Here is a 13,979-nt window from a genome sequence, read left to right as displayed (position 1 = left end):
AGAAAGAGAATTAAAAATTGTTTTAAATAAAAAATATTAAAAAGAAGTGACATGTTTATATTATATTATCTCTTTTGTTCTATAATACCTTTTCATGCTCATTAGTACATTTATGTTTTTATTCCTAATGAGGTATATAGATATAGTTCATTGTTTTATAGCGCTATATGTTTTGTTGAATGAATATCCTCAAATTTAGGTATCTATTTTCTTATTCCTGGATAATTAGGCATATTCAACTTTCCATAATTATTTACAATATAGTAACAAACACATTCTTTTGGGTGTAGTGAGCTTTGTTAACAGCATTCAAGAGAATAGGGATCCTTAAGCCCCTCCCTTCCTGCTGGTGTTCTGGAATGAGAACTGTGAGGGAGATGCTTAGTGTTGGGGCCTGACCTGGGACAGGGACTCCTTTACAGTCCAGGACCTTTCTTGCTCTTGTGTTCTTGCTGGGGTAGGTGGTCCAGGGCTTCTTACTTCTTGCAGGCCATGTAGGCCATGAGATCCACTGCCCTGTTGCTGTAGCTATAGTATTCATTATCATACCAAGAAACAAACCTCACAAAATTGACATTGAGAGCACTGCCAGCCCCACATCAAAGAAACAAGAGTAGGTATCACTTTCAAAGTTGCAGGCGACAATCTGGTTCTCAGGATAGCCTGTGATGTCCTTTAGTGGACCCTTGGTTGCCCACTTCACCATCTTCCTGATGTCATCATATCATACTTGGCAGCTTTCCCCAGGTGATATGTCAGATCGATTTGGATAGGAACATAGAAGGCCATGCAGGTGAGCTTCTGGTTGGGCTCTGGGATGACCTTGCCACAGCCTTGGAAGCAACAGTGAATATAGGAATGATGTTCTGGGCCATCACACCACAGCTTCTAGAAGGGCCGTCCACAGTTTTCTGGGTGGTAGTGATGGCATGGGCTGTCATTTTGAGTTCTTCCACAATGTCAAATTTGACATGGATGACCTTGGATAGAGGGGCTAAGCAGTTGAGTGTGTAAGAAGCATTGCTGACAATCTTGAATGAATCATCATACTTCTCATGGTCCACACCCATCACAAACATGGGAGAATCAGCACAAAGGGCAGAGATGATCATCCTTGGGTCCCTAATTTTAAAGTGGCTTGAGGCCTCTCTACTGGTGAAAACACCAGTAGACTTCACAACATACTTGGTACCAGCATCATCCCATTTGATGTTGGTGGGATCTTGCTCCTGGAAGATGCTGATGAACTTCCCATTGATAACAAGCTTTCTATTCTGAACCTTGACTGCTAACAGGAAGTGGACCCCAAACAAAGGGAAAGAAGTGCATTGCTGTCAAATTGGCTGAAAGGAGGTGGAGTTCTCAGGAGCTCTTTGACATCAGACAATGAGATGCAGAGTTTGGAGTTCTCTCAGCTGGTTTTCAGTCTTGTTTTGGTACAGTATTTCATCACTATCATCCCTGTCCTCCATTTTGGAAGAGTAATGTTTGTTCAGGTGGATTTCATTCTTGTTTTGGTACAATGTTTCCTCACTATCATCCTTGTCCTCCATTTTGGAAGAGTAATGTTTATTTGTGCCATTATATGTTGGAAGGATGTGATCTGCTTTTTCATTTTGATTTTACAAGAGGTTATAGTTGAGAGATTAAATGAGATTCCGAAGAGACTTTGAACTTTGGATTCTTAAACAAGGTTGAGATTGGTAGACTACAGGGATATTTGAAGTTGGACTGAATGTATCTGATATAGCCACAAGTCTATGGGGGCCAAAAGGTATAATGTGGTGTTTGAATTAAAATGGTCACTATAGGCTCATAGGGAGGGTCACTATTAGGAGGTATGGCCTTGTAGGAGTAGGTGTGGTCTTATTGGAAGAAGTATGTTACTGGAGTCAGAGTTTGGGGTTTCAGAAACTCAATCCAGGTTCAGTGTTATTCTTTCTTCCTGCTGTCAGCTGATCCAGATGTAGAACTCTCAGCTCCTTCTCCATCACCAAGTGTGCAAGCATGTGGCCATGTTTCCTGCCATGATGACAATAAGCCATCCTCAATTAAATTATTTCCTTTATAACAGTTGCTGTGATCATGTTGTCTCTTCAGAGCAATAGAAACCCTAACTAAAATAAGGGCTGACCACTCTGGGCTTAACCCTGTGAGAAGCTAACTCTGCCCCTGCCAGAACTTATTAGTTGTCTGTCTTTCTTTGTCTAGGGGTGGAACTTTGAAATTTTTACCTTCTGTGTTATCATATCCACTAATATTGTCATTGTTCTGGTATTGTTTATGTACTTATTTCTTGGAAAGCCAGCTTCACAGCAGACTTCCTAATATTGTGGTTGTTTTTGACCCCTCTTTTGGTGGTTCGAATAGGTATGGCCCTCACAGACTTGTGTGTTTGAATGCTTGGCCTATAGAGAGTTGCAGTGTTAGGAGGTATAGCCTTGTTACAGTAAGTGTGGCCATGGTGGAGGAAGTGTGTCACTGTGGAGGTGGGCTTTGAGGACTTATGTGCTCAAGTTATGCTCAATGTGGGACACACAGTTCACTTCCTTTTGCCTGTGGGTCAAGATGTAGAGCTCTCCGCTCCTTCCCCAGCAACATGTTTCCCAGCATGTTCTCCAACATGATGATAATAGACTAAACCTCTGAACTGTAAGGTAGCTCCAATTAAATGTTTTCCTTTATAAGAGTTGCCATGGTCATAGTAACTCTTCACAGCAACTAGAAACCTTAACTAAGGCACTTCTCTTCCATCATGCTCCCTAGCATATCAGAAATGACAGTGCCAGGCATCAGATGGTTTCAAGGACAAAGGCAGGTGTGGAGGGCAGAAAGCCTGAGTCTATGTGACAAACTGTGTTTGCTGTAATTGATAGAGAATACAAAACAAACTGTGTTTGTTGTAAATGGCAGAGCTGGAGAATGGGCCTGCACAATTTTTTTGGAGCTAGACAACTATACATTGAGTGAATTCCAGATGCTGAATATGGAGCTACATTATTTGCATTTACACTGCTAGATTTTTTTAATTTATTTTGCTATTCTTTACTTCTTTCATTTTGGAGCAAGACACATATTGTTTGTTCTTTATTTTGTAAGAGCTTCAAGTTAAGGAACTTTTGATTTAGAAAAGTTCTTGAATTTTTTTTCTTTTTTTTTATTTTGCAATACAATTCAGTTCTACATATCAGCCACGGATTCCCTTTTTCTCCCCCCTCCATTTTTAATTGCTTAAAAACTTCAAGATTATGGGACTTTGAAATTTTGATTGTATTTTATGTGGTGATGTTAAAATGAGAGCTCAGGGACAAGGAATAGAAAAATTATTGCTTTAAATGAAGTGTTTGTGTTGTAAGTTGACAAATGGAATGTCCTAGTTATCAAACTGGCATATTGATACAAATACGATCCCTTTAGAAGTCCTAATTGAAAATCTTTCCTAGTTTATCATATGAAGATATCTCTGAGGGATTATCTTAATTGTTAATTGATGTAGGGTGACTCAGCCTACTTTTGGTTTTGACATTCTCTCTGCTAGTGGTCTGGAGCTCTATAAGTAAGTTATCTAAACGATTGCCTCAGAGATGCCAAGTGGGGGAAGCCAGCAAGCAGTGTCCACCCCATAGTATTTTAGTTCTTACTTGAGTTCCTGCCATGAATTCTTTCAAGTGATAGACTCTGAAAAAGTGTCCTTCAATACATATTTCTTGTCTTTTCCTGCCACATTTTGTTTTCTGTCTTCATGTGAGCTTTCCCCCTTTCCATACATCCCCACCTCCATTATATTATATATAGAGTTGTAGAGCCATTAAGCTATTTATCAAGCACTCAAACCATCAGACACAATATTCTATCCTCTCTTCATATCACATGATAATTGAAACAGAGCGACTTGGAGAACTGAATTTAAGTATAATGAAATAAAAAACACACTAAATTCATATTGTGGCCAGAAGCCCACTATGAAATAAAGACATATGAGATTAAAATAAAATAATTGACAAAGACCTATCTTTCGCTAGTAAAAGAAAGTGTTGTATGTTTTTTGGGGCATTAGTTACAGGATTCAGTACATGGGAGACCTAGCCATGATACAACAGATAAATGGATTGTAAAATTGAGACAGATACACAGCACATTATTCCTCAACTGTCAAAAGTGCAGAGTTCTTTTCCTTGGATAAAATATGGGTGGAGTTCTGCCCAATAGTTATGCACTAAAGTTTGTATAATCAACCACTAGCTGGATAATAATAATAATAATAATAATAATAATAATAATAATAATAAATACTTAAAGCAGAAGTCTATGAAGACTTTTGACATTCCGCACTGCATCCCGAAGTGTCACGCACATTTCATAATGTAAAACTCAGATAGTCCATCTTCAAGCATCACAAAATACTTACATTTCCAACACTGTTTCAAAGCCCAAGTTCAATAGGAAGGCAGGGTAGAGGATGGAATTTGGGAAAGGTTAAGTATGACACTATAGGCCTTATGAAAACTGTTTTGAAACCTACTACTTCCTAAAATAGATACATATATTAATGGAGTTTTAATTTAAAGGGAGTTACCATTTGACTCAAGTGGAAGTAAGATCAACATAAGGAGAAAACTGTTCTAAAACCTCATTTACATGTGTAATTTATTGTAAAGTGTCAATACATACAGACAGACTGCATAATATGATGGTGGTTACTAAACTTTTGTGGTAACAGAAAATGGAAAAACACGTAAAAATATGAAGTAACAAATATATAAGATGAAAAAAATAATTTACAACACAGGATCTCTATGTGTTAATAATGCATTGCATTTAGAACTTTCTCATAAAGCAGCTCTTACTATATTGACAGAAAGGAAATTTACATATGTACATATATATATATATATATATATATGTATGTATTTGGGTGTAAATACATCTATATGTTAGTGTGTTCACTTTTAACAACTATTTTATCACGTATCACACAACATGATGATATACTCTTATTTTGCACCCTCAAATTTACATTAAATTGCAAATATGGGCAGTACTGACCTCCAAGACAGAGTTATGACTGGAGGAACAGAGGGAACTCACAGAGGCAAGGAAGTATTTTGTGTCTTGATTTGGTTTTGAGTAAAGTAGTTATATTTATCCAAGCAAATTTATTGAACTATGCATTTCTTTAACATGCGCATATTACGTTTTCTTAATTATACTTTAAATTGTCAAATGTAGCAGCATTTAAGAATGAAAATTTATTTTACAGAAAATGTTACCTTACTCAAGATAATATTTTCTAGGTTCAGTCTTTTATCTATGAATCTCATAAGCATTTTAAGTATTCTGCCTAGGTGCCATGAAATGAAAAGTTGTTTTAGTTTTCATTCTTCTCATTGCTTAGGATGATAAGGACTTTTCAAGGTAGAAGAAGTCAGCCCCAACAAGGTAGAGGATATAGAGAGAGAATTCATTCGGTTGCATGTGGAAGGCCTGAAGCCACAGCACTATGGCATTTCCTGTCAGCCCAACCATGCAAATGATGACAGTAAAAATACTCAAGATTTTGTCCATGGTGACACAGAGTGAGTTTTCAGTGTAATAACTTCCATTCATTGTTGTGTTGTCAGTGCTCCAGGCTGGGATGGATGGACCCATGCTTGAGAATGTTCCACTGGTGTTCCTTCAAAGTAAATTGAGATATGAACACATGAAACTTTCTGTCAAGACCACCTGCCTATGTGGGAATGTCTGGCACAGATTCATAAGGAGGGGAAAACAGGCTTGCAAAGATTAAGTAATGTATCAAACCCTCAGAGTACTAGAAACTTCTCTTAAATACAGTTTGTACTATTCAGTCTATCTGCAGACCAATGCCTTTAGTGATGCTGGGGTAGTTGGTGGTCCCAGTACAGTTGCTAAGCATCTTATGCTGTATCAGGAAGAGACAGAATTCTGAAACTTTCTTTCTGTTCCAGGGCAGAGGTTCCTTCTCCGGTGTAGGAATATGGGAGATCCTGGCACAAGCCATAGCTGCCCTCAGTCAGTGTAAGGGATCTACCAAATGGGGAAAATGGAATCATGAGTGAAAGTCATGAAGGGAATGGAACTTCTTATGAAGACCTGTGTGCGAACAGTCACACTTCTTATGCTAGAAAGGCTGAGTCTTCATTTTAAAATTTGAAAACTAGAAGGCATCGAAGCCTTGGAGGACATCAAGCACTTTTCTGTTTGTGATTATATCATCAGTTTCCTGTTCTCTGTGGGGTTACAGGGGAGAGTTACAAACTATAACAAATGAGCAAATGAACCATAAGATCAAGGGTAGTTGAAAATTTTGAGTAAATATTGTTCTGGTTGTGACTTGTACCTACATGCAAAGGCACAGGTCTCTGGCATGAAAAGTGTGGGCTGTGCTGCAGAGGAAACTAGAGAGTACCTCCATTTGGGAATAGTGTCCCAACCCCTGAGAAGTGCTTTGAGATCTATACATGGATGCAAACAGTCTGGAACAGAGAACAGCATAGCTGGGCAGGTAGCTTCATTCAGAGCTTTCTTTCCATTCCACTTCTCCATACAGACATCCTTAATAGGCTTCTTTTTCTCACCCCTGAAGCCACAGACAATTGAAGAGAAGAAAGTTTTTCTTTCCCTCATTGGCCAAGGGTGCAGAACGAGGGCTGTTCCTGTGCTTGCAGTAGCTTAGCCTGAACAGTACTCACATAGAAAGCTTTGCATCACAGGATCCTTCTGGATAACTTCTTATTCTAGACAGAGGCCTTCATAAAGGAGAAATCATCTGATAATGTCAAGCAGAGCTCCAAGCTTAGGGAAAGCATCCAGAAGACCTTACAAACTAATGTCACATAAGAGCTTTGAAGAAAATCACCCACCAAACTCAGTTGCGTTCACCAAGATCATATCATTCATTCTTGGAGCCTTGATCACCCCATAGGAGCACAAGGTTTTTATCCATGGAACAATCTTAGGGTATGAACAGCTTAAAATAGTCAGACTGGTCCTAGGTAAGCAGCCGACCCAAAGATATGTGAGTAAATTAGGGTGTATAATGTGAAATTCCTGAAGATACAATCAATAAATTATGTTAAACATAAAATAAATGGTCAACAAAAGAAACAATAAAATAACATACAATTTCATAAAGATTGAACAGTCAGTGGATCATAAAAAAGTGACATGAGGGCTAGATAGTTGGCTCAGTGGTTAGGAGCAATGGCTGCTTTTCCAGAGGTCCTCAGTTCAATTCCTAGCAGCCGCATGGTGGCTAACATCCATCTATAATGAGATCTGTTGTCCTCTTCTGGCGTGCAAACATACATGCAGGCAGAATTCTATACATAATAAGTAAATAAATTTTAAAAAATGATATGAAAGTAGAAAATAGACTGGTTGGGAGGAAGAAGAATGTCAACAGATTTGATCATTGCTTAGAGAGGGTGACAGTGGGTGAATATGATCACAATGAATTGTTTTATGTATAATACAGAAAAAAATGACAATAAAATATCAATAGTATTCACAATGATTTAGTCAATTTTATTCCAAAATGCAAGGGTGGTTAAACATGGCTAAATAAATTAATTAATTAATGTAATGAGCATAAATATGAAGGAAAATTGATCATTTCAAAATATGTAGCAAATGAAGTGACAAAATTAAATGACACCCAGAGTGATGATCTGTCAAGAAACTTGGAAAAGAAATAGGGGAGCCTAACATGGTGAAAGCAATGCAGCACAGAGATAGCCAAAGGCTCTCTGAATTGGGCAAACACAAAATTGTTTAATAAATATGAAACACGTACGGCTGCTAGTCTTGTTATATTCAACATTGTGCTTGAAATTTTCATAAAAGTAATAAGTCAAGAGAAAGAAAAGCATACAAATTTAAAATTTAAGAGGTAAAAATTCTCTTTATCTTTATTTACAAACCATATATCCTAGAAATGCCTCAGTGTATCAGACAGTGAAGATGGGATGTATTTATATCCCCATCTCAGATTGTGTGAGACCTTGCCTTTGTTTATTCATGAATGAATGCACACATGGAAATGTTTACAACATCAGATGGTGAATCATGTATAAGTAAAAAAGACAAATGCAACAATGGTCATTGACCAGCACTGACAAAGTGATGAAGAAATTTTCAGCTTTCCTAACTCTTTTTGTCTTGAGCCCTGAGCGTATTCACAATTATTCAAGCACAGACAAATCACTGACACTGTTCATGGGCAAGACATTGAAGTAAAGGCCCAACACAGCTTAGTAGAGCAGCAGGACACACTTAGGTGCACAGTCTGTGGATGGATGTGGTTCTGACATGACACACAGCAGAGGAAGGAGGAAGAAGGAAGGAGAGATGAGGTCTGAGTGCTGCTGCAGAGAGGGACCTGAAACAGGCATGTCTAATGGAGGACTGCTAAGTGGAGTGCAGTAAATGAGAAAGAAAAACCTAACATCAGAGGAGCCTTCTCCATAGATGTTTCTAGAAGATGGTAGAAGATGGAGAGTTTTCACTGATGACAAAAGCCTCATGGTGGAAGAAGACTTGCAAGTGACAAAGTTTTTCCTTCCATTTACCTTGCTGCTCCATGACATCTCAGAGAAGTGCCTTGTCTCACCCCTAAGAGCTGTCCTTTTCTCTAACTTTCTTTTTGTTTGAGGCAGATGGTGACATTTCCAAGGACATAAGAGTGTAAAAGGCAAGATGCTTGAGACTTGTATTTTCTATCCTTCTCTTGGTCAGCTGTGTGTTGACAACAGCAGTGCTTCTCCGTGCATCTAGTTTTCCACTCCTACTACTGACCTGTAACTAAGACCTCTGTTCCCCCTCCCTCACGCCCTCTCTCCTTCTCCAGTACCAATTCCTTCTGGTGATTATTAGAGCTAAGCAGTGGACAACTTCCTTCACTCTCTTGCTTTATCATTATTCTCTGTTTTTCCACTGTCCCTAAGACCTGTGGTCTTTGTAAATAAACACTTCCTGTAGCATTCATTGGTTATTCAAATTCTAACCATCAGTTTTTTCTTGAATGCAACATACAAGCATTAGAGATCAGCTTTGAGAAACATCAAACAATGAACCTGTTGCACCAGGTTTTGCACTGGGAAACAAAATATTCATATAACCTTCCTCTTTTAAGAAACAACAGACATGAATATGATTTCGGGAAGTAAGAAAAGTCGCTTTAAGACAGGCCATATCCTTGCTTCAAAAGTAAGCTTCTGTCTTAAGCCTTCCCAGGAGGAAGCTCTGGACCCTACATACTGCATTTTGTGGTAGTAACACAGGAATATTGATATAAAGAAAACTCCAAGACAGTAACTCTCTGAACATTCTTGGAATATATCCTTACCTTACTTCCATTTTCAGGTCTAGAGATGAAGAGCTGAAGAAGGCCCTTTCACAGATTGGTTCTAGAATCTGCTTCCTTGTTTGGAATTGGAATTTGCCTTTGGGAGCTGGGTAAATGTTTCTGACCTAGGTGAGTCTTATAAAAATGATGAGCAGACCTTGTGACTTCCAGTATTTATACTGGGAACAAGTTACACACTGGAAATCTTTGAGTCCAGATGCCCACTAAGATGTTTCTTAGCATCTGCCCCATTTCCACTATCTTATCAACCTCTCCTATCCAATCCTTTTATGTCTACCTGTGTCCAAATAATTACTCTTCCCTCTATTATGGACCAACTCCCATAATAGGTTGTAACATCAAGTAGCATCAGCTTGTGTTGTGTGAGTGCATTACTGAATCATAATCATATCATGCCTCAAATATCAGCCTCTACCGTCCCATCCTAACTGATCTACCTACCTGTAAATATTTTTGTTCTCTCCATTAAGGGCCAATCCCCACCACAACTAGCAACATCAAAAATAAATGATGAGTTTTTTGACTGTATAACTGAAGCAAAAGTAGACCATGGAGACTTGCAGGGTTCTGCATGGTGACGGTGTGTCACTCTTGATACTTTTTCCACAGCAGTGATGCTCTCAGTGTGGTTTTCTTCTCAGGGACATTCAAGCTGACAGTCCTCTGAATCCTCTGCAGGTATCCTAAGTTCCAATTCTCATCCATATTCACATTTTTATTACTAGTGAACCAGCTTGCCTCTGTCTTAATCTTCAAAGTCAACTGATAAAGACAAACTAGGTTCAGTTCTGTTTATGATTAAACCTCTGCTTTTCAAAGATTGGATTATGTCTCATCCGAAACCATAAGTAGAAATGGTTCTGTACTGCCTGTTCCAGGAATGGTAATTGTGTCTTTGTTTCAAAAACTTGTTAATAACCATCTTGGAACTCTGTTTCAAAAGGTCACGTGACCACCTATGATTACCTTGTTATGACTACCTGTTGTGATTACCTTGTTTTGACCACATGCTCTGTTTTGATCCTGTAATCCTGCCTATTCCCCCATTTGGAAACCCCCTACACATGAGATGTATAAAAACTTGCCTTCCTCACATCCAATGCTGAATTCTTAAGCCCCATCTTAGGGGGCAGCAGCTCTTGTACATGAATCAAAATCCTTGCTTTAATGAATTGCTTTGTTTAATTATTTTGGCCACAATTATTTGGGTCAGTGGTCTTCTCCCATCTTTGGGATTAACACTAGCACCTATGAACAGAAATTTTACTTTTATTTTATTTCATCAGGAAAAAGAATTGTGTTGGTCCACATGTCTCGTGAAATGCAGATTTCAGCATGTGTACCAGTTCATATAACCTATTTCATAAATTTGTTAATCTTTAAGTTCTTAGAGTGTAAATGCTTGGAATTTTTAAGTATTTTCTTCTATGAATAAACTTTATATTCTTCTAATCACAGGCACCTTTGGTTCATTCTTAGTTTTTTTAAAAATATTATTTAATTTGGAAGACAAGAGGGACAAGTACATTGGAGGCCATGGGAAGAATGTTGTTCATTGGATGTGGCTTAACTATGTCCACCATGTAGTGGACACTTGTTCAGCAAGGATGATAGCTTTAGAAGGGTCTGTGGGACTTTCAAGGGGTGAATCCTAAAGGCTGGTCCTTAGGGGACTTGGTCCTGGGTTCACATGTGACCTATCATGGTGTTTGAGAGTTTTCATAAAAGGAGTATGCCTGAACTTACTTGGGTTTCATTGTTTCTTGTATGGAGACAGGATCTTTCCTCTGCACATGCTCCAATATCTAGCCTTGGTCCTGTCCAGAACCCAGTAACACATGAGATGTTCAAAACGATGCAGTCTCAGTGGGATCTACAGTATAGGTAATTTTGTTTCACCAACATCAAGTACACTTTCTGTTAATGTATTATATCAGTGTGGGGGTTCACATGACTCTATAATTTCTAAACTTGGTAGGAATTATTCTCTTACACATGCATCAGGATGCTTAAAGTAAAATTCATTATTAACCTTGAGTTAGTGTAAAGCATATTTCTTCTACTTGTAAGAAACTTGGCTAGAATGAGAAAACTTGCATCATAAACTAACACAATGATGTATTAATGCTAAACAATAACCAGGTGAAAGTGACACACAGAATTAAAATCTGAGATATCTTATAACATGTTACCTTAATCTACCCTCTACATCACATATATAAAAATTTGTAGTTAATTTTTACCTGAAGAATAAATTTTGTAACTCATGTGAAGTGGAAGCTCATCCATGTTTTAAATTTTGCTGTATACATAAATACAAACACAGAAATAGAGATATACCAGTCTTAGGCATACTCGAAACTCTGTATCCTACTTCAGAGAGAGTTGCTCATTGATATCTATTGTTGTTCTCTTCACAATTTCCAGGAAATAGTAGAAGCCTAGATATCAATCTCTTGATGAATGAATGATGAAAATGTTGTTAATAAAGATATAAAAATTTCAGGTAAATGAATGGAGTTGAAAACGACCCTTCCAAAGCAGAAATCCCCATCAAAAAATGTCAATGTCACATTTCCTGTTGTGTATGTAGATAACACATTTGATCCTTTAGATACATTTCTTTAAATTTGAGTATCTATATAATGCAGAAAACTGGTAAGGGGCTGTGCAGGTATGGGGCAGGAGAATTCAAGAGCAGGTGTTATGAAGTGGGAAGGAGAATAATGGGACAGAAAGTTGGAATTGGATAGACGATGGGAGGGTGGGGTAGAGACAGGGGAACTGGGAAGGGTACCTAACATTAAACACCTTTCAAAAAGGCACATGGAAACACACTACCATAGTCACATCCTTGCATATATATAATATATTTATAAAAATATAAATATTTATAAAATAAATATATATTTCTAATAAATAAAATACACACACACATACACATTTATAAATGGAGTTGCTCTGCAATGGAAGAAACAGTATCTCCCTAGACAATATACGCTGTCAAATATAATGCCCAGTGCTAGGTATAGGTTACCCTTTTTTAAGTTGTTAATCAGTGGGGTTCTATAATCTCCCAAGCCCCAAACACTACAGGTTATTGTCAATGCCCTTATTCACTCTCTAGATCTTGATGCTGAGACCCTATTGATGAAGACATCACATACTTGAGTCACAGACCATCATAGCTTGAAATTTTTCTGTGTCCTGCCCTGCTCTAAGGTCCCACAGCTGCTTATAAAATAATCACCCCGAGGCCTATATTAATTACCAACTGTATGGCCTATGGCAGGCTTCTTCTTAGCTAGCTCTTTCATCTTAAATTAACTCATTTCTATTAATCTGCATATTGCCACATCTGTGCCTTTACATGTGTCCTATTGCTCCTTGGACAGTGGTTTGGCATCTCCCTTACTCTCCTTTTTCCTTTCACTATCTCTCTTGGATTTTCCTGCCTGGCTCCATCTTGGCCTGCCATAGACAATGTAGCTTTATTTATCAACCAATCAGAGCAACACATACTCCTAAAGTACAGAGAGACAGCTCTTTTCTGTCTAATCAAAAAGGAAGGTTTTAACTTTGACATAGTAAAGTTACATATAACAAAACAGTTATCAAGCAAGTATTACAGTTACAATGTCTAGTCTATTTATATTTGGCAAAATTAGAAAACAGTCTACCATTTAACCTATTTTTGTAAGTCTGAAGTTTTATATGTAATTTATCTTTTATAATAAGCAAGGAGAAATATAACTATAACTATCTAGTTTTCAACTCCATCAAAGACTCCAGAAAGATGTAATGTTACCTAATAACAGGGACATCATACTGCTTAAACAGTCAACCAGATTTCCTCTGCAATGTTGGGGCATCCATCTTCAGCCTAAAGGCCTAGCATATCTGACAGACTTATCTGTGAAGCAAGATTTTTGAAGGACTGTCCAACCTTGTCTTGGCAAAGTTCTTTCTTTTGTGTCCTGCTTGTCCAATTTGTACCGCATAGTGTCAGCAGTTGAGGCAAGGGCACTTTCTTTGTCTACATGGCTAGCTTTTGCCATAAGGAAAACAAACTCCAAATGTGGAGTTTCTTTGATGCCCATCATCCTCTTTGAAGTAATTGGTGATGCTAGGAGCAGATGTGTCTCACTGTCAAGAAAAGTCTAAGTCCTTTAAACATTTTAAATGCCACATTCTATAGGTCTTTGAAGTGTTTGAAGATTGCCTATCTGAAATATATCTCTGTATGACCTTGAAAACATACCTAACATGACCATAGGTTTTGCGATTATAGATGACTATTAATTGGTATTTCTTAATTACAGATTTCATTATTAAATGACCTACATAAACATAATACCCTAAACAAGAGTAGAAATATACATACAGTATAACAAAATTTGTATCAATAAACTAAAATCCATACTGATGCAAAATATGTAAGATTAACAGTTTTTTATTTTTGGATTAAAGTAGATTTAATAATCTATCCCCTTTCCCCATCATTTTTATAATATAACCCCCTTTCTTCTTTTAGAAAGAGATTGACTATGACCAATAACAATTTGTAACCAACCCCCTAAACAAAGATAAA

At 37.7% G+C, this 13,979-nt stretch overlaps 1 pseudogene; it reads right to left on the bottom strand.

Annotated features, from left to right (window-relative positions):
• Positions 1-476: 476 nt before the first annotated feature.
• LOC128123987 (glyceraldehyde-3-phosphate dehydrogenase-like) lies at positions 477-8,604 on the bottom strand (annotated as a pseudogene).
• Positions 8,605-13,979: the final 5,375 nt, after the last annotated feature.

Source organism: Peromyscus californicus, unplaced genomic scaffold (genome assembly GCF_007827085.1).
Source record: "Peromyscus californicus insignis strain IS unplaced genomic scaffold, ASM782708v3 Scaffold_4__1_contigs__length_199733344, whole genome shotgun sequence".
Lineage (NCBI taxonomy): Eukaryota > Metazoa > Chordata > Mammalia > Rodentia > Cricetidae > Peromyscus > Peromyscus californicus.
Note: the sequence above shows the minus strand (reverse complement) of the source record. Positions and strands in the feature narration are given on the sequence as shown.